At 41.3% G+C, this 25,887-nt stretch overlaps 1 long non-coding RNA gene across 1 annotated transcript; it reads left to right on the top strand.

Moving 5' to 3' along the window:
- LOC132540169 (uncharacterized) lies at nt 1-25,592 on the top strand. The gene is made up of 3 exons (XR_009551398.1): nt 1-85; nt 1,588-1,645; nt 25,380-25,592. It is a non-coding gene; the product is annotated as an uncharacterized LOC132540169 (long non-coding RNA).
- The last annotated feature ends 295 nt before the right edge of the window (nt 25,593-25,887 follow it).

Raw genomic sequence — 25,887 nt, 5'->3', positions numbered from 1 at the left:
ATGTTTTCTTTGGCGTCATGAACAGGATACAGAAGACTGGGACAGTGGCCAGGGCCCAGTGCTTTGCGTTTTTCTACACTGCAGAGTGAGTACAATTGTGGCCAGAAAAGTGGGCAGATCCAGGACTGCACTGGTGGTGGGAGAGTAGGGTTCTGGGAAGAGGGAGATAAAAGGTCCTATTTTAGCAGGTTCGTGAATGATGTCTATAGGTCAATATCAGTTCATTCTAACTTCCATAGGGGGGAAGAAAGGCAGCCAATATATTCCCTTGGGGCCAAGCTTCTCTCTCTGTGGAGTCTGCATGTTCCCTCTGTGTTTCCTCGTGGACTCCAGTATCAACCTCCCACATCCCAAAAGGGCACATGGAGGTTCATGGGTATGTCTACATTGTCCCTAGCAGGAGTGAGTATGGGTGGAGGGATAGACCCTTTGATGGAAGGGCATCCTGTCCAGGATTCCACTAGGCCTTGACCTTGAGTTTCCATAACAAGCTTCAACTACCTGTGACCCTCAGCTGCAATAAGCCAGTTTACAAATTACAAATATGAGTGACTGATGTTGGTTTCTTGTTTTCATTTCATGGTTCTGGGGTATGATGTATACCCCACTTATTTTAATTTTGATTCTTTTATAACTTTATTTTTTAAAAATATTGTTTATTTGTTTGATTTGATAGGACAAAGAAATTCTGAGCAGAGAAGGCGAGCTAGAGAGAGAAAAAGAAAGAGAGACACTTGTAGCACTGCTTTACTGCTGTTAAAACTTACCCTCTCCAGATGGGGACTAGGGGCTTGAACCTGCTCCTTGTGCATTACAATGTGTGCCCTCTACCTAGTGTACCACCCCAGCCACTTATTTTATTTTATGTTTTTAGATGAAGTCACAGGCAGAGAGAGAGAATGAAAGGGACCACAGGACTGAGACTTTCTTCACTGTGGTGGGCTCAGGCTCAAACCTAGGTCATGCACATGGCAAAGCATCATGCTATCCAAGCGAACCAGCCCACTCCCAGTGATTTTTTTAATCAAAAGTGTGTGTGTGTGTGTGTGTGTGTGTGTGTGTATGAGAGAGAGAAAGAGAGAGAGAGAGAGCAGCTCAGTGGTGAGTAGAGGCCTTGCTGGTCAGAGACTTCAGGTTCAATGCCAAAAGCTGTATATGCCAGACCTGAGTAGTGCTCCAATCTCTCATAAAAATAAACAACCAAATATTTAAGATAAGTAAATAAGGTTTTGGGAAGACCAGAAGCTAGATCATCTGGTAGGGCTGGTGCCTTGCCTGGTGGGTGGTCCAGGTTGGAGCCTTGGAGCCACATGGGAGTACCATGGGACAGGGGAAAGCTCTAGTGTTATGGAGTCTCTCCCTCTATCTTTTTTTCTATCTGAAATAAAAAGAATGAAAAAGTTGGCCTGGGAACAGTAAAACTGCATGCATGTAAGACCCTGATATGGAAAAAAGAAACTACAATGTCTGGAGTTTTTATGCAGAAGCTTGGTGAAGTCTGGGAATATCAGAATCATAGTTTCTGTCAATGGCCTCTGGTCAACATGGTTTCATTATATCTTGTTTCCTTTCTTGTCTGTTTCCAAGAACCTGTTGATGATGCCAAGTGAGGACTTGCCATGCTTCTGAAAACTTGTGTAACAAGGTGAGTTATTAAGAATAGAATAACTGGTATTTCCCGCTGCAGACTAACATGTCTAATTGCTGGAGACATGGTCCAAGAAATGCATCACTAGGTGATCTTGTCATTCTGGAAACATAATAGAATGTAACTGCACAAACCTAGGTGCTCAAACCTACTACATCCTTCGGTTCTGTGGGATAGCCTTTGGGACCTCTTGGGGCTGAGTATATGAGGTCCACTAACGAAAACGTGCTGGGTGCACGTGACTGTTCTTTCCCTGTCCTTTTCTTCTTCTAGCGTTTGCCCTTCTTCCGTAGCCAGTCAACAGCGTCAGGTTGAGCCTGATGTAAAGTTTCGAGACCTCCTTTGAATCTGGAGAGGTGGCAGTCATTGACTATGTGGGTCATAGTCTGTCTGTAGCTGCAGGGGCAGTTCGGGTCCTCTCTGGCTCCCCAGCGATGGAACATAGCGGCACACCGGCCATGGCCAGTTGGATAGCGATTGAGGAGGGCCCAATCATAACGTGCTAGGTCAAAGCCGGGTTGACGCTCGCAGGGGTCTGTGATGAGGTGTTTGTTCTTTACCTCAGCTGACTGCCAGCTCTGTTTCCAAGAGTCTGGAACAGAGAAGTTCAGTGTAGGCGTAGGGGACCAGATTGGGTGACGAGACGTCAAGCGTTGGACAGGGTGGGCGAAGATATCCGCGTATATTGGCAGGTCCGGTCGAGCGTAGACGTGGGAAATGAACCTAGATGATGCCGCATCCCGACGAATATCTGGCGGGGTGATGTTGCTAAGAACTGTCCTTGACTCACAGTACAAAGAGTTCCCTAATTATTATTCCCCAGAGGAGAACCTAGTAGATAGGGCTTTGGATTTAAAGCCAAAGAAGCTACCTAATAGGGGCAGGGAAGATAGCATAATGGTTATACAGAAGACTTTCCTTGGGAGTCAGGTGGTAGTGCAATGGGTTAAGCGCAGGTGGCACAAAGCGCAAGGACCAGCATAAGGATCCCAGTTCGAGCCCCCACCTCCCTACCTGCAGGGGTGTCACTTTACAGGTGGTGAAGCAGGTCTGCAGTTGTCTTTCCCCCTCTCTGTCTTCCCCTCCTCTCTCCATATCTCTCTGTCCTATCCAACATTAATAACATCAATAACAGCAATAATAACTACAACAATAAAACAACAAAGGCAACAAAAAGGGAATAAATAAATATTTTTTAAATTTTTTTAAAAAAAGACTTTCCTGCCTGAGACTCCAAAATCCCTGGTTCAATCCTCCATATGACCATAAGTCATAGCTAAGCAGTGTTCTGGTAAATAAATAAATGGAAGCTACCTAATGGAAGAAGGTTGGTTTTCCTCCAGCTGGAATCAGGACATATGTGTAAGAACCAGATAGGTTGTGGAGAAGGACGTGGGATTCAGGTTCCCTAGCATGTACATGTCTATTGGGAATCATTTTTTCTTTTTTTATTAGTAATTTAATAATTATTAATAAGACTGTAGGACAAAATGGATACAATTCTATATAATTCCCACCACCAGAGTTCCTATCTCATCCCCTCCATTGGAAGCTTCCCTATTCTTTATCCCTCTGGAAATATGAACCCAAGTTCCTCAGGTGGAAGGTCTGGCTTCTGTAATTGCTTCTCCACTGGACCCGGACTTTAGCAGGTTGATCCATACCCCCATTCTGTCTCTATCTTTCCCTAGTGGGATAAAGCTCTGAGGAGGTGGGGTTCCAGGACACATTGGTGAGGTCATCTGCCTGGACAAGTCAGGTTGGCATCATGATAGCATCTACAACTTGGTGGCTGAAATCTATTGGGAATTATTTTGGTGTGCACATTAAAAGTCAACATAATGTTCCACGTTCATAGGATGTTTTGAAGGTCTCTGTGAGTGTGTGTGTGTGTGTGTGTGTGTGTGTGGTAGAGAACTGGGACTCCATGAGGGACATCTGGCACACGACTGTTGCTTCATCAGTGCCTCGGAAATAGCTCTTGAACCACAGCTGGTGGAGTAACAGTTGCGTGACCTGTAAACTGGCTCCCTAAATGCTAGGACCTCTTAGATGAACCTTTGGTGGTTAAGACAGAACCCATACAAACACGGCTGAGGTTCAGTGATCTGCCAGTTGTGCAGATGAAAGTACAGAACTAACTTTTCCAATTTAGAGAAATATAGTATTTACAGCCCCTAAAGTGGCAAAGTGAAGTTGGAGAAATAGCTTACCAGGTAGAGTGCCTGCCTTACCTTATGTTCCGACATGTCATATGGGGCTGCTACATTGGCAGTGGGAGAAGTTCTGGTGCTGTGCTATCTCTCCAAGTATGTATGTATGTATGTATGTATGTATGTATGTATGTATGTATGTATGAATGTCTGGATGGATACACACACACACACGTCATCCTGGAGTGATGAAATCTTATATCATGAGGCCCCAGAAATGCAACAACAACAAAATATCCTTCACACATGCTACATTGAAAGTATTTGTATGCAGCTATGTATAAAACTGCCTTCATCTGTGCCGCCACCACAACCATACATATGTGAGCAAGTCTGTACACACACACACACACACACACAAACCTCGCACATGCACACATGTGTGCACTTCTCTCAACATCTTGGGAGTGAGAATTCCTGGCACCAACTTCCTTTCCCACCCTTCCTTCCACACCCTTTAGCCTTCATATTTGTCATCTTTTATTTATTGGCTTCATTCCCTTATTCATTCAGTTAATCCTTCAGAAAATCATGAGGACCCAGTAGTTCTGTGTAATTCAAACTCAACAGTGTGAAAATTCCAGTCTCAACAGGCTCACAGTCACAGGGTGTGACATGGGCAGTGGGTAGAAGTGAGCAGGTGGGGAGGAGGCATAGGAGAGCAGTTTGTGATCCAAAGACAGAGGATGCTCGCAGTATAGCAGGTAGTCAGCACAATCTGGGATAAGAGGAAGGATCAGAGTACAGGTTGTTTGTTTTTGCATAAAAATAATTTTGCAATTCTAGGGTCACAAAGAAAAAGATGGATCAGGAAGAATATTGCAAAGAGATGAAACAAACAAGGCAAATGTTTGTGTGTGTTTGTAAAGAGGCTCTGCTCATGAACCACAGTCTTCAATGTTGCAAAAATAGAAACTGGGGAGCAGGGGGTGGTTCACCAACAGAGTGCATGTGTCACCATGCTGGAGGACCCAATTTCAATTCCTGGTCCCTACCTGTAGGAGAAAAGCTAAATGAGTGGCTGAGTAATGCTGCAGATGTTTCTCTCACTTTCTCTCTCTCTCTCTCTCTCTCTCTCTCTCTCTGCCTCTTACCATCTATAAAAAAAAGTGGGGGGAATTGCTGCTGGGAACGGTGGAGCTTTGCAAAGCTCAGGCCTCAGTAATAGCCCTAGTGGCAATAATATAAATAAGTAAATATAGGAGGACTTCTTGGAGGCAGGGCCATGGAATAACTGGGACCAAATCACCTCTCCTCCCAAGACAACAAATAAATACAAGAGACCCAACTGAAGCCATAATCTACAGCTGAAAATTCTGCAACCTCAGGTGAATGCTCATGTCCAGTTGGAGCAAAAAGGGGCACAGGCAGGGGCTGAAGAACAGCAAAGTCAACTCAGAGTTCTGGGTGGTGCGGGCTCTGAGCTGTGCCATTTTGGCGATTTCACTTTAAGCACAGCAAGCAAGTAACATTGTTCTTAGTGCCAGAAGAAAAGAGACAGGGGCTTAAAACCTCTCAGTCTTCGACTCAGGGGGGCTTTAGCCTTCTGAATTTAAGACAAGGACACAACATAAAACATTTGTGACCACAAGACAGCCCAAAGCAACCACCTCCCACCCCATCCCACCCACTGCAGATCATACAAGAGAAACCTAGAGATCACAATAGCACCACCTGCTGTCCATCAAGAACCAGCACACATAAAAAAATAATACGCAAGCAGAGAAAAAGAACTAAACAGCCAAGTATGCTGTATCAGCCAGAGAGAAATGAAACAGAGGAAATCAAGGGATTACAGATTTAGAGAGACGCTCAGAGACAGACTACACAGAGCTCATTATGAGGATTCCCCAAGAAATTAAGCAAGAATTAAAAGAGCATGTTACTATGGAATTAAAACACCTAAGAGAGGAACGAATAACAGATCACTAAGAATCTTCAAACCTTGAAAGAAGAACTTCCGCCAGAACTCCAGGGAGCAAAAGACACCCTAACTGCAATCCATGCCCAGGTAGAAGGTTTAGGAAGTGGATCCACACATTCAGAAGAAATAATCTCCAACCCAGAAGATATGGCCATCTCATTCTTTCTATTGAAAGATGAGGGAAAGGAATGGTTCAGAAAGACTGAAGCAACTCTCTGGGAAATTGCAGACTCCATCAAAAGATCGAATATAAGAGTGACAGGTATATCTGAGGAGGAGGACAAAGCCAAAGGCCCAGAGCCCACTTTCAGAGCAATTTTAGCTGAGAATGTCCCTCACTTAGGAAACCATCAGAACATTTTCATTCAAGAGGCAGAGCCATCACCTAGATTTTAAATATAAAAAAAAAACCAACACCAATGCACATTATTGTAAAACTGTCAAAAGTCAATGACAAGGAAACATTTTTTCTGGCTGCTAGGGAAAGGAAAGAAGTTACATGCAAAGGCAGAGCTATAAGACTTTCCTCAGATTTCTCTTTACAAACTCTAGAGGCAAGAAGAGAGTAGAATGACATATTCAAAGTTCTAAAGGAGAGAGAATTCCAGCCATGAATATTGTATCCTGTAAAATTATCCTTCACATATGAGGGAGAAATAAAGGTTTTTCTCAAATATTCAAGAACTAAAGGAATTTGCCACAATCAACCCCACCTTACAAGAACTACTGAACTGAGTCCCACAAGAAAGGAGGATGCACCCCTCCTACCCTATGGATTTGTTAAATAAAAAATAAAAATAAATTAAAAAAAAAGAAAGGAGGAAGCAAAGGAATACATGTTCCAAACACCAAGTTGCAGATGCTACTGTGATGTCAACCTGACTCGCCCAGACAGACGACCTCACCAATGTACCTTGGAACCCCTCCTCTCCAGAGTCCTGCCCCAGTAGGGAACGATAGGGACAGGCTGGGAGTATGGATCAATCTGTCAATGCCGATGTCCACTGAAGCAGCAGTCACAGCAACCAGACCTTCCACCTTCTGCAACCCATAATGACCCTGGGTCTATACTCCCAGAGAGATAAAGAATAGGAAAGCTTCCAATGGAGGGGATGGGATATGGAACTCTGGTGGTGGGAACTGTGTGGAATTTCACCCCTCTTATTGTATAGTTCTGTCGATATTTTCTATTTTTTATGTTACGAATAAATTAAATTTAAAAAATAAGTAAGTATATAAATAAATAAATAAATAAATGCCAGTTGAATAGCTCACTTGAACAGTGTGTTGTTTTGTCATGTGCATGTCCAGCCCCCCTCATACAGAAGGAAACTTTGGTGCTGTAGTGTCTTTCACTCTCTGTCTACTGCTCTACCATCTCTATCTCTGTCTATAAGTAAATATAAATACATACATATATAATCAAAAAAACTTCGAGGGACAACCACACATTTGTGCTTCCAACTGCTCTTTCTAAGCATTATGCTCTGCAGACCACTCTTTTTCTTTCTTTCTTTTTTTGTTTTATTTATAAAAAGTAAAGACTGACAAAAACCATAGGATAAGAGGGGTACAACTCCACACAATTCCCACCACCAGAACTCCATATCCCATCCCCTCCCCTGATAGCTTTCCTATTCTTTATCCCTCTGGGAGTATGGACCCAAGGTCATTGTGGGATGCAGAAGGTGGAAGGTCTGGCTTCTGTGATTGCTTCCCCATAGTACATGGGCGTTGACAGGTTAATCCACACTCCCAGCCTGCCTCTTTCTTTCCCTAGTAGGGTGGGGTTCTGGGGAATCGGAGCTCCAGGACACACTGGTGGGGTTGTCTGTCCAGGGAAGTCTGGTTGGCATCATGCTAGCATCTGGAACCTCGTGGCTGAAAAGAGAGTTAACATAGAAAGCCAAACAAATTGTTGACCAGTCATGAACCTAAAGGTTGGAGTAGTGCAGATGAAGAGTTGGGGGGGGGGGGTGTCTCCATTTTGTAGATAGCTAGTAGGCATATTTTAGTTGTATTCTAAAGGGTCTGTGGCTATAATAGTTTTTTGTTTTTGTTTGTTTTTTTTTTTCACCTGAGCCTGAAGTCTGTTATGGAGGTGGACCCAAGTTATTGACCAGAGAGATGATATCATGACTGGAAAAAGGACCAGAAATCTGGATCAGGGAAGAGAGTAGCTCCCAAATATGGGAAAAGTGTATAAATATTGTTGACTGTGAACCCCATCTATTTGATGTGATCTGGGGCCCATATTCAGCTTAGGAGCCTATGTGACCTCTGCATCCCTGTAGATCTGAGCTCACATTCTGTGGTCATGAGTAGGAATGTTCCAAGCTGCCCCAATATCAGGACCCGTCTTCCTCAGGTATAGCATAGAATATGTTTTCCATCCTCCCTTCGGAGGATGGAACATTCTCTGTCGTTGTTGATCCAAGTTGAGGGCAAGGTCCTATGGGGGCCCAAAAAGGAATCTGTTTTGTTGTTCCTGATAGAGATTATGGGTAACAATGGAGAGAAGGATTTATTCGAGGTCTAGTCCCATCATTGCAGACTACTCTTCACCACTGTCCAAATACTTTCTCAAAGACTCTGCCCATGGTATTTATATATAAGAAGAAGAAAAAAAAAAAGCCAACCAACCAAAATGATTTCTAGTAGCAAAGTAAAAGACCCAATACTACTTGGGAGAATTTTATTAGGCAAGTCACAGGAAGTTCTGAATATTTCTGAGCTACATGTAGATAATCAAATACTCTAGACCCTTTTGCTAGTGCTTGGTGCAAACATTACGAGTCCTCCACTCCTGGTGACTGCTTTTTTCTTTTCTTTTTATTTCATTTTCTTTTGAAATATATATATAGAGAGAAAGATAGACTCTTGCAGACCTGTGTTCCCCCTGCAGGTGGGGAGAAGGGAATGGAACTGAGGTCCTTGCACGTAGCAATATCTGCACTTAACAGGTTTCACCACCAGCCAGCCCCAACACATGCACTTCTTTACCTTGACTAAGAACTACAGTAAAGCTGTAGAGCAGCCAGAAAAGAACTCAGCAGATAGAGCACAGGGCTTGCATACTAGAGGCCCCAGGTTCAATTGCTGGTGTTGGATATGGTAGAGTGGCATTCTGGTTCTTTCTTGTAAAATAATTAAAATTAAACCAAAAAAAGACAATAAAAGGAACTGTAATAAAATAATTGTCTGAGAAAAATATAACTTTGCAGATGTTACAGCCACAAAGATCTTCCCTGGATAAACAGATTTAACACATGTCACTGCTTGTCAACTAAAAATAAAATCACAAAATTATTCCGTGCATGACCCAATTGCCTCTGGTTGTGAGGACACAGAATGTTGATTCTGGACATGGCTTTCTGCACAAAGACAAATGGTGTTTGTCAACTCACTATAAAACATCTTCTTCAGGGTAAAATTTTGTCCTTGAATTGGCATATTGCACCAAAGTAAAAGACTCTGGAGACTCTGGGGTGGGTGCTTGGGGGGGGGGGGAGAATACAGGTCCAAAAAGGATGACAGAGAACCTAGGGGGGGTTGTATTATTATATGGAAAACTGGACATTGTTATGCATGTACAAACTGTTGTATTTACTGTTGAATGTAAAACATTAATTCCTCAATAAAGAAATTTTAAAAAAACCTAACAAATGAAAAAAAACAGTTTGTCCTTGGCTAGTCCCTCCACACAGGTGTTTGTTTCCCTTCCATTTTATTCTCCATCTGTAACCATCTCTCCTTTCAGACAGGGTCCAATGAATTGAACCCAGTTGTGCTTCTGTTCACCTGCTCTTTAAGCTGAGAAGAAAATAATAAATAAATGACTCTTCTTTCATCAGAATGCGTACTGTCAGTGTGCAGTGAGTCAGGGGTCCTGTAGAGAGATGGAAGTGGTGACGTAACTGAGGAATTATTAAGTGAATCATTTTAGTGCTTTCCCTTCAAAACAGCTTTGAAGACCAGGAGACAGCTCATCCAGCTGAGTTCACAATTTACTGCATACCCGGTCATCACATGGGAGCATCACACACATCACACAGAGAGGAAGCTTCATGAGCAGGAGAGCTATGCTGTGGTGTCTCTCTTTCTTTCTCTGTCTCTCCCTTATCTAGCTAGAAGAAAGGAAAGAAAACTATGAGTGGTGACAGCATAATGGCTTTGCAAAGAGACTTTCATGCCTGATGCTCTGAAGTCCCAGGTTCAATCCCTTGGACACCATAAGTCATAGCTGAGCCATGCTCTGGGAGAGGGTGGGAAGTGAGGTGGGGATTAAAAAAATGTTAAAAGACCCCAAATCTTCACCTGCAATATTCTAGTCTTTAAGTTCATAATTAGTCAACACTCAGAGCCTCAGGCATGAAAATCATCTGCATAATCATTATTCTATGTGAATGGTTCTTATTTTAAGATTTATAGTGCTGGTGAAATAGCTTTGCTATGCCATGAACTGCTTTGCTATGCCATGAACTAGGTCTGAGTCCATCCTCCACCACATTGAAGAAAGCTTCTGTGCTGTGGTATGTGTGTGTGTGTGTGTGTGTTTCTTACTCTCCATCTTTATCTCAAACTGAAAAAGAAAGAAAGAAAGAAAGAGAGAGAGAGAGAAAGAGAAAGAGAGAATAGAGAAAGGAAGGGAGGGAGGAAGGAAGGAAGGAAGGAAGAGAGGAAGGGAGGAAGGAAGGAAGGGAGAGATATTAAAAGCCAGGGTTATCACTGCAGCTTGGTGCCTACACAATGAATCTACTTCTCCCAGTGGATTCTTTTCCTTCCTTCCTTCCTTCCTTCCTTCCTTCCTTCCTTCCTCCCTCCCTCCCTCCCTTCTTTCCTTCCTTCCTTCCATTCCTTCTTTCTTTTATTTCTTCTTTTTGATAAAGACAGAGAGAAATTGACAGGGAAGGTGGGGAAAGAGAAACACTTGCAGGGCAGGGGAGATGGTATAGTGGTTATGTAATGAGCCTTTCATGACTGAGGTTTCCAGATCCCAGGTTCAATTCCCAGCACCACCATAAGCCAGAGCTGAGCAGTGTAAAACAAATAACAATTATAGTAACTTAAAAGAATTTCAGAAATTATCTTTTATAAAAGAGAAACACCTGCAGCACTGTTTTAACCCTCGAGAAGCATCCTCCTGCAGGTAAAGACTGGGAGTGTGAACTTGGGTCTTTGTGCATGGCAGCACGTGCACTCTACCTGGTGAACCATCACCCAGCTCCCATACATCCTTCTTTTCCTTTCTTTTCTTTCTTCTTCTTCTTCTCCTTCTCCTCCTTCTTCTCCTTCTTCTCCTTCTCCTTCTCCTTCTTCCTCTTCTTCTCCTTCTCCTTCTCCTTCTCCTTCTCCTTCTTCTTCTTCTTCTTCTTCTTCTTCTTCTTCTTCTTCTTCTTCTTCTTCTTCTTCTTCTCCTTCTTCTTCTTTTGAGTGTGTGAAGTACTTTTGGATAAAAATGGCATGAACTGCTCCCAGAGGGATAGAGAATGGGAAAGCTATCGGGGGAGGGGGTGGGATATGGAGATTGGGCGGTGGGAATTGTGTGGAGTTGTACCCCTCCTACCCTATGGTTTTGTTAATTAATCCTTTCTTTAATAAAAAAAAAAATGGCATGAAGTAGAAATGAAACAAGGCTGGTCATATGTTAATACCTGTGAACTTTTATTACAACATTCTTTTTTTGTCCATGCTCAAGTTTTTCCACTGTAAAACTATTTAAAGTCTTACCTGTGTGTGTGTGTGGGGGGGGGGGGGACAAAGGCATCCTATGTTTAAGCTATATAAAAGGAAACAAAGGTTAACTAGTGTTTCCAAATATATAGGTCCTGTCGAGTTTGCCTAGAGTAGATCTTCCGTGAAATAGGTTCTATGTGCCCTAGTTTAGTTCCTAAAAGTCATCTCATCAGTACCGATGCTATTATGATACAGATGTTAGCAATAAACATTACAGCCCACATGAAAACAAATAAGATATTTTGTTTGATCTGTCTGCAGCTTTTTTCAGTTAGGTTCATCTAACTGCTAATGAAAATATCCTTCACTTTTATCTAATCAAATATTTTATAATGAAGGTTAGAATAACTAACTTGAAAATACATATGGGAAATCCACAAGGGAATAGCTTTAAGGGCCTTGTATGACAAATCATACAGTATATACACATCTAAAATAGAATTAAAATTCATAGTGGAGACATTATATTATTTATTGGTTTAGGGAGTTGTCCTATCTTTGATACATAAAATACGTATGGTATTGTCAGTACTATAAAGATATCTTTCAATAGCAAACTATGCATCAATCACAATTTGAGATAATGTATCTATAAGTAAATAATTCACCATTTTATCTCACAGCCAAAGCATAGATCCATTATGGAAAAGATTATCTCACAGAAATATGAAACTGGTGATCAGTTTTTAAGGCAACACCATAAAGTATAGTAACCATTCACAGACTATTCTAAAAATGAAATTTGAAGTTTTTTTTTAATGCTCCTCTGGAGATTGTTTCCTTTCTATTTTATTCAGTGCCATTAAAAATGTATATGCGGTGGGCAGGGGAAACAGCACGATGATTATGCAAAAGATTTTCATGCCTGAGGTTCTGAAGTCTCAGATTCAATCCCAGGTACCCCCAAAAGCCAGGGCTTGGTAGTGCCCTGTTTTCACTTTCTGTGTGTCTCTCTCATAAATATAATATTTAAAAATGTATATAAAGGCAAATATACCACATTTAGCAATGATTGCTAAAATCAAAAGGAAATGGATAGGTTTCTTCACAGAATTATTTTTAAGTCAAAAAATGCTTATCTTCAAGTCATTTTTGTAAACATCTCAGTAAACATATACTTACATATTTTATTGTCTATCTCTTTTGAAAAATGATCTTAATGTATATTACTATGCCTTAGGACAACTTAAAAATTAACGCTATGTTAACTTTGTTTCTCACACTCTGTGTCCTGTGGAAACACATAGCTCTGATCACAGAGCTAGAGGTTTGCTTCTACAAGCACTGGCAAAATTGAGAAATTGAGAAGCTGTCGGGTGGCCTTCAGGTGGCCTTCGTTCTGTTCAAGGTTCTGCAGAACCAATTAAATCTAGGTTAGGTCCCTAGTTTGAACTCCTTGAAGAAAATCTAAAAAGCCAGAAATAAATGACAACTTTGATAACTTTGTGTTCCTTTTTGATGTTGTATTCTTCTGTTTTGCTTTGATTCAGTTTATCATTACAAAAGTGCCTCCCCCCCCCCACACACACACACACAAATAAATCTCTTTTCTCGTGATCTAAATACCTCAATTGTATGTGCTCAGCTTCCAAAGCTGTATTGGCTGAATTCTTCTGAGTGGCAATTTTATTCAGTTCAAAAGAAAAGGGAGGCAGCAGCTCTTAAAAGAGTGTGATGGATAAACCCCTTCCTAGTAAGGCCTCCGTGTAAAGCTCTTCCAAACTTGAAATCAGGATGCTGAGCCAAGGGTTCTTTGATTGTTACATTCACCCAATTGGAGCTATTTCCTTTGATGCTCAAAAACAATGTTGTGATATAGGCAGAGCAAGTGCTATTATTACCATTTCACAGCTGGAAAAACCAAGACTCAGGTGAGGTCAAATGACCTTCCCAGGGTCACAGAAAATGTTGCAAAACTAGAAGCAAACGCTCTCTCCTTGATCCTAGCAATTCTTCCCTCCCAATAGACCAGGCCGTTTCTAAGACAACTCTTAGTGACCACTGAGTTTAAGTCATTTGTTTACCTTCAGAAAGCATAGTTCTCCCTGGATTCCTGCGTGCTTGGCACCAACCCTCAATAAGGCTCCTGGAGTTACAATTGACAGAGGAGATAGTTGGCTACTTGGCCATCTGCCTTACAGAAGGACACAGTCATTTCCTTTTGGTAAAGGGTGCCAGCCTCAGCTTTACCAGGAACCCTAAAATGCAAATCTACTTCTGGAACAAATGGAAAAACAGACACCCAAGTCAGAATTTTGTGTTCCAATTATATAAATACTAGCTGGAAGCTATCTTTAGACCATTGCCATGCCCATGGTCCAAGTTCAAAGGCCTGGCACTACATGGCAGGAACTGTGACACTGGAGGAAGCTTTAGTTTTATGATCTCTCTCTCTCTCTCTCTCTCTCTCTGTGTGTGTATGTGTGTGTGTGTGTGTGTGTGTGTGTGTGTGTGTGTGTTTATATGAGTGAAAAAGCAACTAGAAGTGATAAAATCATGTATGTGACAAAAAAAAAAAAAGAAAGGAGAGGATAATTGGTCATTAGCTTTAGAAAGAGAGAATGAAACTTTAGTCTCATGAATCAAAACTATGGCCTCACCCATTAGAGACACTGAAGCAGAAGCAAGTAGAAACTCCAAAGCCTGTAGTTCCTACAGGACTAGGTAATGCTTAAATAAATAGATAAATAGTCCGTTCCCATCATACAAGTCAGTGTTCAGCCAAGTCCAAATACACTGCTGCCAACAGTTCTAAGTCAACACTGATATCTAAACTAAACACTGGCTGACTTACACACACTGGTACGAGAATGAAAATATATTGTGAAACAGCTGCCTGCCAAGAGCTTTTGGGCTTTTTCTTGAGGTAACTGAAATGAGTCAGAAGAAGGATAAGCCCCCGCCCCCCTCTCCAGAAGGTTTCCAAATGAGTTCATTTAAGGGATCTTTTGTTTTGAGTGCTGACTCTCCAGAGGTGTGGAGGGTGTGATATTGGACCCTACTTTCAAGTTGAAGGTGCTACTCAGACATAGTTTCAATGACGCTGGCAGAAGGCCGGAGGCTCTCGGGGTCAGAGACACAGGACTTGATGAGTAGCGTCATCAGTTGAGAGAAACTTTGAGCGTAGGGAAGCCAGTTCATAACACTGAACAGAAGCACAGAGGTCATTTCTCTTGTGACAGACACTGCCTCACTCTCCCAAGGCAGTTTGCTAGATCATCACCCTTGACAAATAATCCAGAGCCAAAGCAGTTGGCACCTCCATGCAAAAGATATCAAGATTTAAAAGAAAGACCCGTTTGTCTTGCTCCTGAGAAAGCTAATGCTGTTAATAATTCAACCAGGACATTCAATTCCTGAATTCCATTCATAGGGGAGGTGAGAAGTTCAGTTTGTTCAATGTCCTTTCTTTACTTGATTTTGAAAAGTAGCTGGATACATTTTGTTTTTTTTTTTTTTAGAAACAGAGTATTTCATGAGAGAGAGAGAGGTCACTGCCCAACTCTGGCATATAGCAGTGCTGGGGATGGAAACTAGGACCCCTGGCATGCAAACCCTGTGCTCCATCTCTGAGATATCGCCCTACCTCTCAGTTACTCTAACCAAGAAAATTGGCAGAGAGGCCATAAGGTAGAAATTATGCCCTTTAGTTGCTAACTTGTTTACTAGTGCTATGTGCAAATGCTAAGTGTCAGCGTAACATTAGTGTGTAATGTTTCTTTTTTTAATATTTTATTTTATTTTATTTTGCCTCCAGGGTTATTGCTGGGGCTTGCATTGCTCCTGGCAACCATCTCTCTCTCTCTTTTTTTTTAAATGCTTGTTCTTCTTATTGTTGTTGGATAAGACAGAGAAAAATCGAGAGGAGGGGAAGAGAAAGATAGACACCTGCAGACCTGATTCACTGCTTGAGAAGCGGCTTCCTTGCAGGTAGGGAGCTGGGGGCTCGAACCGGGATCCTTTCACCGGTGTGTTCACTTTGCACTATGTGTGTTTATCCCAGTGCGATACCGCCCGGCCTCCAGTGTGCAATACTTCAACTTCTCTAAAACGTGGTATCTCTGGTATAATGACTGAAAGGTAAAGGTCAAGGGCAGGGGAAGTAGATAATATTGTTTCGAGTGCAAGTTGACACACTATTATGAGGGAAACCTCTCTTAGTTGTGCAGGTAGGACTTTGATATAAGAGAAAAGAGAATCATGCTCACAGAAGACTGACCTGAATATCTGAGCCTAGGAAACAAATAAGTTACCAGGACCCTTTAGAATAAAATTTAGAAGTTTTACCTTGTGGTCTTGAACAATTATCACCAGAATGTATTGAAAAGAGAATTTGAATATATATTCTGAAGCTCTGAAAAAGACACAGACATTGACTTAAAATCATTTCAGATTCATCTCATTCTTCAGGATGCTGCTTCTCATTAAGACTATGAGAAGACTATGAGCTCTTTGTTTCTTCTGATTTTTATTTTATTTTATTTATGAAAAGGAAACACTGACAAAAACCATAGGATAAGAGGGGTACAACTCCACACAATTCCCACCACCAGAACTCCATATCCCATCCCCTCCCCTGATAGCTTTCCTATTCTTTATCCCTCTGGGAGCATGGACCCAAGGTCATTGTGGGATGCAGAAGGTGGAAGGTCTGGCTTCTGTGATTGCTTCCCCATTGAACATGGGCATTGACAGGTCGATCCATACTCCCAGCCTGCCTCTCTCTCTTTCCCTAGTGGGGCGGGGTTCTGGGGAAGTGGAGCTTCAGGACACATTGGTGGGGTTGTCTGTCCAGGGAAGTCTGGTTGGCATCATGCTAGCATCTGGAACTTTGTGGCTGAAAAGAGAGTTAACATAGAAAGCCAAAAAAATTGTTGGCCAATCATGAACCTAAAGGCTGGAGTAGTGCAGATGAAGAGTTGGGGGAGAGGGGTGTCTCCATTTTGTAGATAGCTAGTAGGCATATTTTAGTTATATTCTAATATTTATTAGAATACAACTAAAATATATTTATTCCCTTTTGTTGCCCTTGTGTTTTATTGTTGTAATTATTATTATTATTATTGATGTCATCATTGTTAAATAGGACAGAGAGAAATGGAGAGAGGAGGGGAAGGCATAGGGGGAGAGAAAGCTAGACACCTGCAGACCTGCTTCACCGCTTGTGAAGCGACTCCTCTGCAGGTGGGGAGCCAGGGGCTCGAACCAGGATCCTTACACCGATCCTTGCACTTTGCAACACATGCGCTTAACCTGCTGCCTACCGCCTGACTCCAATTTTAGTTATATTCTAAAGGGTCTGTGGATATACTAGTGTTGGTATGCTTCTAATTCTGCTTCTAAAAACCCCTTCTGTTTCATTGGTTTAATCCCCCCTGCTTAACACTGTATTCTATTTACATAACCACTGTTAACTAAGCACCACCCTGCCTGCAGGGCATTGGTTTAATCCCCACTGGTTCATGATATCTTTTTGCTCCACCCCCTCTCGTAGTACACCCTGATTTGCACCAGTCACTTTTCGCTCCACCCTCTCTACATCACATCCTGTTTACACCCTACTTGGCAAGTATATATATATAAGGACAGAATTGTGATTTTAGTTTAGTTAGTTTAGTTTAATTTGGCTTAGATTGTGCTGCGTTCTGCATGAATAAAGAGATACTGCGTACAGCTCAGCCATGAGTCCCTGGTCATCTGTCTGGCGTCAGTGAAGCTCAGCCCAGCATACTAGTTTTTTGTTTTTTGCTTTTGTTTTTGTTTCACCTGAGCCTGAAGTCTGATATGCAGATGGATCCAAGTTATTGTCTGGAGAGATGATGTCATGGCTGGAAAAAGGACCAGAAAGCTGGATCAGGGAAGAGAGTAGCTCCCAAATATGGGAAAGGTGTATAAATATTGTTGACTGTAAACCCCATGGATTTGATGTGATCTGGGACCCATATTCAGCTTGGGAGCCTATGTGACCTCTGCATCCCTGTAGATCTGAGTTCACATTCTGTGGTCATGAGTAGGAACGTTCCAAGCTGCCCCAATGTCAGGACCCATCTTCCTCAGGTATAGCATAGAGTATGTTACATTCTCTGTCATTGTTGATCCAAGTTGAGGGCAAGGTCCTATGGGGGTCCCACAAAGGGGTCTATTTTGTTGTTCCTGATAGAAATAGCTGGTAGCAATGGAGAGAGGGATTTATTCAAGGTCTAGGCCCACTATGTCTGTTTGGAAATCTCAGGATTCCTCAAATAAGGCCCCTCTTTCTGAACTTTTAAAAACATTTTAAACTATTTATTTATTTATTTATTTATTTATTTATTTATTTTGGATAGAGATTGAGAGGAAAAGGGAGATAGAGAAGGATAGAGGGGGAAACACCTGCTTTACCACTCATGAAGCTCCCACCCCCTCTTGGTGAGACTAAGGGCTTGAACCTGGCTCCTTGTGCTTGATGGTGTATCAAGTGTGCTGCCACCGGCACCTCCCCTTCATTCATTCATTTATTTTGGGTAGAGACAGAGAGAAATTGAGAGGGAAGAGGATACAGGCTGGGGGAGAGTGAAGGAGGGTAAGGGGGAGAGAGACGTTGAGAAAACTGACTTGATTTTCACCAACCAACTTTTTCCGTGGTAATTTGACTTCCCAGGGAGATTGTCCCACAAGTCAGAGAAAATATTGACTGACAACAGGAATATTCCAGACTTTTTTTTTTCAGTTACCAGCTGGGATAAAATATTTTAATTTGATGGTAGCACTTAATACTGTATAGGGAGCACTTAATAGCTCCAAAAATTTCACTCCAGATTACAAGGAAGTTCTCGGAAATAACTATATGTGCGATAGTCTGGTCCATGGCCCTTGGGAAGGAAAGGGAATGGAATGGAGAAATCACTGTAGTCTGATTTCATGTCACTCATAGATCCAGTTCTGAGCACAGCTCTTGTAATCTACTAGTTCCTCTGGACGAAACCACAAGCCAATCTCCTTCTCTGCACTCTCCACAGAATCACTGCCATGAATAATGTTCCTGCCAACTTGGATGCAAAAGTCGCCGTGGATGGTCCCTAGCTTAGAGTCTGCTGGGTTGGTCTCCCCAAGCATAACTCGGCCTGACTTCTATATAGTATTATCTTTTCCCACCTCAAATCAGCTTTTTGGTAGCCTAGTTTATTAGTCAGATTATTTAGCTAGTACACCACTATTTTAACAGACACTAATTGCCACTGAATGACTGAAAATGGCTAGTGGAGTTTCTGAAAGCACAGGTACACTGTCAAAAACAGTGTCAAAAACAGAGTCGGGCAGTAGTGCAGCGGGTTAAGCGCACATGGCGCAAAGTGCAAGGACCTGCATAAGGATCCCGGTTTGAGCCCCTGACTCCCCACCTGCAGGAGAATCACTTCACAGGCAGTGAAGCAGGTCTACAGGTGTCTATCTTTCTCTCCCCCTCTCTGTCTTCTCCTCCTCTCTTCATTTCTCTCTGTCCTATCCAACAACAATGGCATCAATAATAACTACAACAATAAAAAAAAACACTTCCTGGCGGTCTGGGAGGTAGCACAGTGGATAAAGCACTAGACTCTCAACCATGAGGTCCTAACTTCAATCCCTGGTAGCTCATGTACCAGAGTGATGTCTGGTTTTCTCTCCTCCTATCTTCTTCATGAATAAATAAGTAAGTAAAATCTTAAAAATAAAAAAGAAAGACTACTTCCTGTGTTCAGCCATGGTCTCATTCCAGGTGCCCACTGATGACTACACATATTCTGGAAGACTGAATGCCTAACTAGCTGACTTCTTTCTTTAATACACATTCAAAGTCATAATGATTCTCTCTGTCATTTTCCTTTGACTTTCCCTAAAAAAGATTGAAGAACACATTGTAGTGCTAGTTGTAGTCTTCAGTAAACAATACCATTTCCTACTCTTGGCATTTCTATGCTAGTCTGCCATGCGTAATAATACGTGAGTCACACTACACTATATCAAGTATTATGGTTTGAATATTATATCAAGCAATAGGCAGTGTTTGAGTACTACATCTGATTAATACTATTTTCTAGGGTTACTTATGACAATCACAATTAATATAGGCTGATGTTTGTAGTTCTTTGATTCCAGATATTTTTATAAGGTTATAGATATGTATATATGCATATGTGTGTATGTACATAGACTACTTCAAGGTATAATAATATTGTATAACAAAATCTGAAGTGTATAGAAAACACAATATATGCTTAGACTATTTAAATCCATATACTTGGGGCCCAGAAGATAGCATAGTGATTATATAAGGAACTTTCGTATCTGAAGCTCCAAGGTCTCAGGTTCAATCCTTGACATACTCATAAGCTGAGCAGTGCTCTGGTAAACATAAGAATGAATAAATAAATACAATATTAAATTTTTAAAAACCACTTAGAGTGATTTAATTGTCTCCCTGTTTATCATTCAAAAATATCTTAATGACTGAGTACTTAGAAAATTGTTCTGGGATGGAAGCTACATAACATAATGGTTCTGCAAAAAGACTCTCACCTCTGAGGCTAGAATGAAAGAAATAAAGAAAGAAAGAAAGAAAGAAAGATAGAAAGATAGAAAGAAAGAAAGAAAGAAAGAAAGAAAGAAAGAAAGAAAGAAAGAAAAGAAATTGTTCTGTTTCCCAGTTACTCAGCCACTTTCTCTTATGAGAGTGGCCTGCAGTGTCTTTTGTGGGTGAAGGGCTGTGATAGGGTCTCAGTATCTCCATATGTAGGTGTATTCGATGCGTTGAGGTTCTTAGGAGCTTTCCCTCAGTTGGGAATACCCTGAGTGTGAGACAGGCCACCCAGTGGTGCTGACAAGCCACACTTCACCCACTGAGGAGAGTCATTTTAGCTGAAGAGATTTGGTGTGTGCGTACAGGGAGTCCAGTGTCTACTCCTGAGAGGAGATTTGCAAAGTTTGCACATTTGAAAGGCAATTATTTTTTGAAAGGTACACATCTGAAAAGGCTTAATGTCTTCAAGGAATGACTTTAATAAAACATTTGTGGTTGTGAAAAACAACTTTTATGCTGGAGGCTCTGAGCTCCCAGGTTCAATCTCCAGCATTAAAGCCAGACTGCCAGGGGCCAGGTTATTAGGGTAACCTGGAGGAGGAGGGGAATGAAGAATGAGAGACATGAGAGACGAGTGAGTTGATGCTGAATCAAGCTCAAGCAGACACCTGTCTTAGTTAAGCAGAACTTTATTTTTATAGTCTCATAAGGCTTAGATCACTAAAACAAAAGTCACCAAGGTATTGATTATTAAAACAAAATTCACCAAGGCTTTGGTCACTAATACAAAAATTACCAAGGCTTTGATTATTAAAACAAAAATCACCAAGTAAGAACAGCACAGGTAGGGAACACCTCCTGCTTTGTAGAACATTCACATTCCAGGGGCACTTTCCTCCCTAGAGATCACACCACAGTTTCTGTGTCTTTTGTTATTCCTGTACCTGTGTGCTGGGCAAATGTCCTATTGATTAAGATTAATATTCTACCTGCATGTTTATGCCATTCTCTTGCCCCTATGCATCAGAAGCCAATGGTTCATAGAAAGTTCAAGCTTGTTATGTTTCTAGGGGCTTTAAACAAATTGAACAGCCCATTTTTCATAAAATCTGTTCCACTGTTTGATCAAGGAGTTTTGTTTTGTTCCTGAGAAGGCACCCAGGTGGTGCTGACCTGGCCAGCCTCTCCATAAAGTTAAGCTCTCTAGCTGGAATCCATCTTCTGTGTATGCTCACTATGTGACCTAGGTTCTCGTGTACTATTCCTGCATAAGGAAGTGGGAGCATAGTGGTGGGTGGTAGATTAAAAGGCCCATTGTATCTAGGCGGGTACCATAACTTTCCATTTATTAATTATGCTATGGAAGGTGGCCCCTCCACTATGGGAACCACCAGTCTTTCATTATATTTTAGGGGGAATACTAAAGGAAGTGGTGTAGATAAAGGGGGAAACAATTCTTCCTCTTGGAGTCTCCTGAAAAATTCTGCATTACTGGTATTGCTTGTTCCATTATGATCAGTCTTACAGAGTGCAGTGCAGGTTTTGTCATTATTTTCATTATTGGTCGGGCTCTGAGTCTGGCCATAGGTAAATATTATTAAGACCACACAGAGCTTAATCGCAAGCCCTATATGTGGCAAAAGGCAAGATGGTTTCAGTTTGGCCTGGAGAGTCCAGCCGTGCTGAACTTCCTGTGAAGCTGGTAACATGTCAAGCAGCTCGCATGGCGGTGCCTGCGCCACCAGACCTGATCAGTGCTCTGCAAAAAAAGAAAAGAAAAACCCCTGGTCCCCACTCATCTTTCTCTCTACTTCCTCTTTCCTTCACAATGTCTCTCTGTTCTGCCAAAGTAAATAAATAAGTCTTTTAAAAAAAATTTTAAGATAAAGCAGGAACAAAAGCAAGAGTTGACATCCTAGAAAGGGACCCCTGTGTTTTCAATATTTTATTTTATTTTATTTTGAGGGAGAGAGAGAGAAATACCAGAACACTGCTCAGCTCTGGCTTATGGTGGTGTGAGGGATTGAATCTGGGACTTTGGAGCCTCAGTCATGCTGTTAAGCTGTTTGCATAATCATTATGCTATCTTCCCTGCCTCAGGACCCCTATGTTTTATACATTGTTCCTCAATGACCAGCTCTAGACTTTGTATTTCAGATGAGCCAGTTTCCACTCTCTGAAATTAGAAGCTGTTTGTCACCGTAAGCAAGAGCTACAAGAGAGTTTTTACAGTAGCCAGGGTGTGGAAGCAACCTAAGAATCCAAAGAGGATGAGTAGCTAACAGATGGATATATAAATACATCTGTAGAATCAGGGTCTAAAAGGGTTGATTTTGGTACTTTGGTGCTGGTCATGGTATAATACCTTTTTTTTATGAGATGTGTAAAAGCACTACTCAGCTACCATAGACTGGGTTTTTAAAAAGGAAAATTTAAAAATTCTGTGTTATCCCTTGATTCCTCAGAAGAAAGCTAAAATAAAGACTTGGACATAGATACTTTCTTATAGCCACACCTTGTTCATAGAATACTAATGGCTCTCTCTACATTCTCACAAAATCAAACATGAATTATAAAAAGATTTGATACCAGTGACTAACTGAAAAAAATTCAACACATTAGAAATATTCTGCAAGTGTTTGCCCATGATTGTGACATTAGTCAGAACAACATTTAGCGTACATTAAAGCCATATTTGCAGGATTACCTTCTTAAAGTGTTAGACTATGAAAGCCAAAAAGATTCATGTATTTTATTTTTCAGAGTGACTACAATGATTTGGTACATGTGTGCTCAACTGGGTCCACCACTCACTGTCTAGCCCCTCTGACTCTGTTGCTTTACAAATGAAGCTAGAGTGACTGCTCAGAAAGCAGACCTATGGAGCAGAAGTGTTCTACATTTATCAAAGAATGCAAACAAACTTTTCAGTGGTTTAGTAGCTTATGAAAACAACATAAACTCCAGCAATTAGTAAAAACCATCCCAACCATCTGTTCAGAAGCCACAGTTCCCTACGAAGTCACATTTATAAAGGTCAGATGTGGAGAGGAACCTCAGAGGCGTAAATTCTCAGTGTTCCACAGGGTCTAGACAGTGATTTGGGGGGGGGGGGGGGGCGGATATTGGTTCACAGCACCATCTCAGCAAGTAGGATTTGAGTAACTGAGGCCCTGTCCCTGGGTTTGCAGAAGCTAACAGTCTGGGAAATAAGTAGAGGTGGGTCCTGAGTACCATCTTGCAAAGTGTACAGTGGAAGCCATTGTGGAAATAAAACCCTTTTTTAGGAATTTGATGCCATAACCAACAACATCAAGTATATTAAATTCGACCCAAGAGTTCACAGCACTGTGCAGCTTAAACACAACGCTAGTATGTTATTGATTCATTCAGAACGTTTGTATTCAGTATGTGGTGCTAGGTATCCTCTTCTGATCTGTAGATATGATGATGAAAAGGACATAGGTCTTAAAGTTTCATGGCTGGCACTATCAATAAAGTAAGTAAATCACTGGAGAGCCTGATTGTAACAACAAGCTATCATTTCTGTGAGGAAAATTAATAGGGGTTGGAATTAAGAAAGGCCTCCTCTGGCTGGGCAGTGGTTCACCTGGTTAGGCACACACATTACCATGCAGAAGAACTGGGTTCAAGCCCCTGCTCCCCACTTGCAGGAAAGAAGCTTCACAAGCAACAGTAAAGCTAGTACCACAGGTCTTTCTCTGTGTGTCTCCCTCTCTATTTGCTCTCTTGAAATTCTCTCTGTCCTATCAAAATAAAGGAAAAGGGAAAATGGATGTTGCGAGCGATGGATTTGTCATGTAGGCACTTAGTCTCAGATATAACCCTGGTGGCAATAAAAAGAAAGGAAGAATGAAAGAGCAAAAGAAAGAGAAAGAGAGAAACAAAGGAAGAGAATGAGAGAGAGAAAGAGAAGAAAAAAGAGAAAAAGAGACCTTATTTAGGTAGGCAGGAAGAAATTCTCTAAGAAAGAATATAAGACTGAGATAATCCCCAGGGAAAAAATTGGAACAGGGCCTGGGAATGTAGCGGGGAGGACAGTCCAAACCCTTGCCAACCTCCAGGACAGATAAGACTTGGCATGCCTGAGGAACTAACTGAAAGCAAGCCGGGTAGACTGTGGAGATGAAAAAGGAATGGAAGGAAAGAAGGGAGATGGGAGGGGTCCTCTTGTGCAAGGTCTTGTGGGCCAAGTTATAAGGAGTCAGGAATATATATTTTCTTTTTTGGAGTGTGAGGTCAAACATATTTGGGATGATATTTTGTTCAAGTTTCTATTCCAGAACTTTATTTTGTTTGCATTTACTTTGTGCAGAAGTCAGTGGACTATTTTACCTTAAGGGTAAAGGCATAAGAGGATGTATTTAATGGCATGTTGGGCAGTGACAGCATCATGTAGCCAACTTGAACTAGAGAAAAAAAATGATGGCTGTGATGGTTTTATATATGCCAGTTGGGTCAAAAGGTTCCTAACTTCTACCTATATCCTCATCATTTCAATTGCATAGCACTTGTCCAGATATTTCATTTTGTAATGAAATATTTTTATTAGTAATTGCATTAAAAATGGGCCAGAATGGGTTGTGTAGATAATCATTTTATCCTCCCACTATGAGCATATAATTTTGATCTATATTTTTATTATCATTAATTCCAGCTTCCTGTCTATCTCTCCATCTTTCTGTAAAGTGTTTTCACTATAAAAGTGATTCTTATGGGGCCAGCTGGTGACACATCCAGTTGAGTGCACGTTACCATGCGCAAGGACTTGTTTCAAGTCCACAGTCCCCAGTCCCCACCTGCAGGGAGGTAGCTTCACAAGTGGTGAAGCAGTGCTACAGGTTTCTCTCTTTGTCCCTCTCTATCTCTCCTTCCATTGTCAATTTCTTTGTCCTATCAAATGAAACAAATAAAGAAACCTTCAAATGTTTGTTTAAAAGAAATATGGGCTTTATAGAGAAAGGGGAGGGATCCTGCTATCTTGGAGTTTAAGAAGGCAATCGATAGTTATTATTGTAACCAAGTTATTGGGAAATTTGGTTGACTTTGAAAAATCTCATGGTTAGAATTTGCTGTGTCATGCAAGACCTCGGTGATTTAATATTTCAATTAAACAGTCATTATTAGAAATGTATTAAAATTTTGAGCCCACTGTTAAAATTCAATCAGGTTACCTATTTGAAACTTAAGTGCTTAGATTGAAGGAATATATATTCAGAACTGGCGTTCTCATCTGTTGTATTCTTGCCTGTAGGTTCCTACTATTAATTTGCTCTGCTTTATATCTTAATGCTTTTTCAGTCACCAAGTTGCAGATGCTACCATGATGCCAACCTGACTTCCCTGGACAGAGGACCTCACCAATGTACGCTGGACCCTCACCTCTCCAGAACCCTGCCCCACTAGGGAAAGATAGAAACAAGCTGGGAGTATGGATCAACCCACCAATGCCCATGCTCAGTGGAGAAGCAATTACAGAAGCCAGACCTTCCACCTTCTGCATCCCACAGTGACCTTGGGTCCATACTCCCAGAGGAATAAAGAATAGGAAAGTTATCAGGGGAGGGGATGGGATATGGAACTCTGCTGGTGGGAATTGTGTGGAATTATACCCCTCTTATCCTATGATCTTGTCAATATTTTTTATTTTATAAATAAATTAATAACAATAAAATGTTTTTTAAGAACACACTAATTATCATTTTGTAAAATGATCTTTTTTACTTAATATCATGCCATTTTATCATGTCACTAAATAGGATTTTAAAAAATAATACTTCAGTACCAGACAATCTCTTAGGTAGATGCT

Source organism: Erinaceus europaeus, chromosome 9, assembly GCF_950295315.1.
Source record: "Erinaceus europaeus chromosome 9, mEriEur2.1, whole genome shotgun sequence".
Taxonomy (NCBI): Eukaryota; Metazoa; Chordata; class Mammalia; order Eulipotyphla; family Erinaceidae; genus Erinaceus; species Erinaceus europaeus.
The sequence above is the reverse complement of the archived record's forward strand: the minus strand, read 5'-3'. Positions and strand labels throughout refer to the sequence as shown.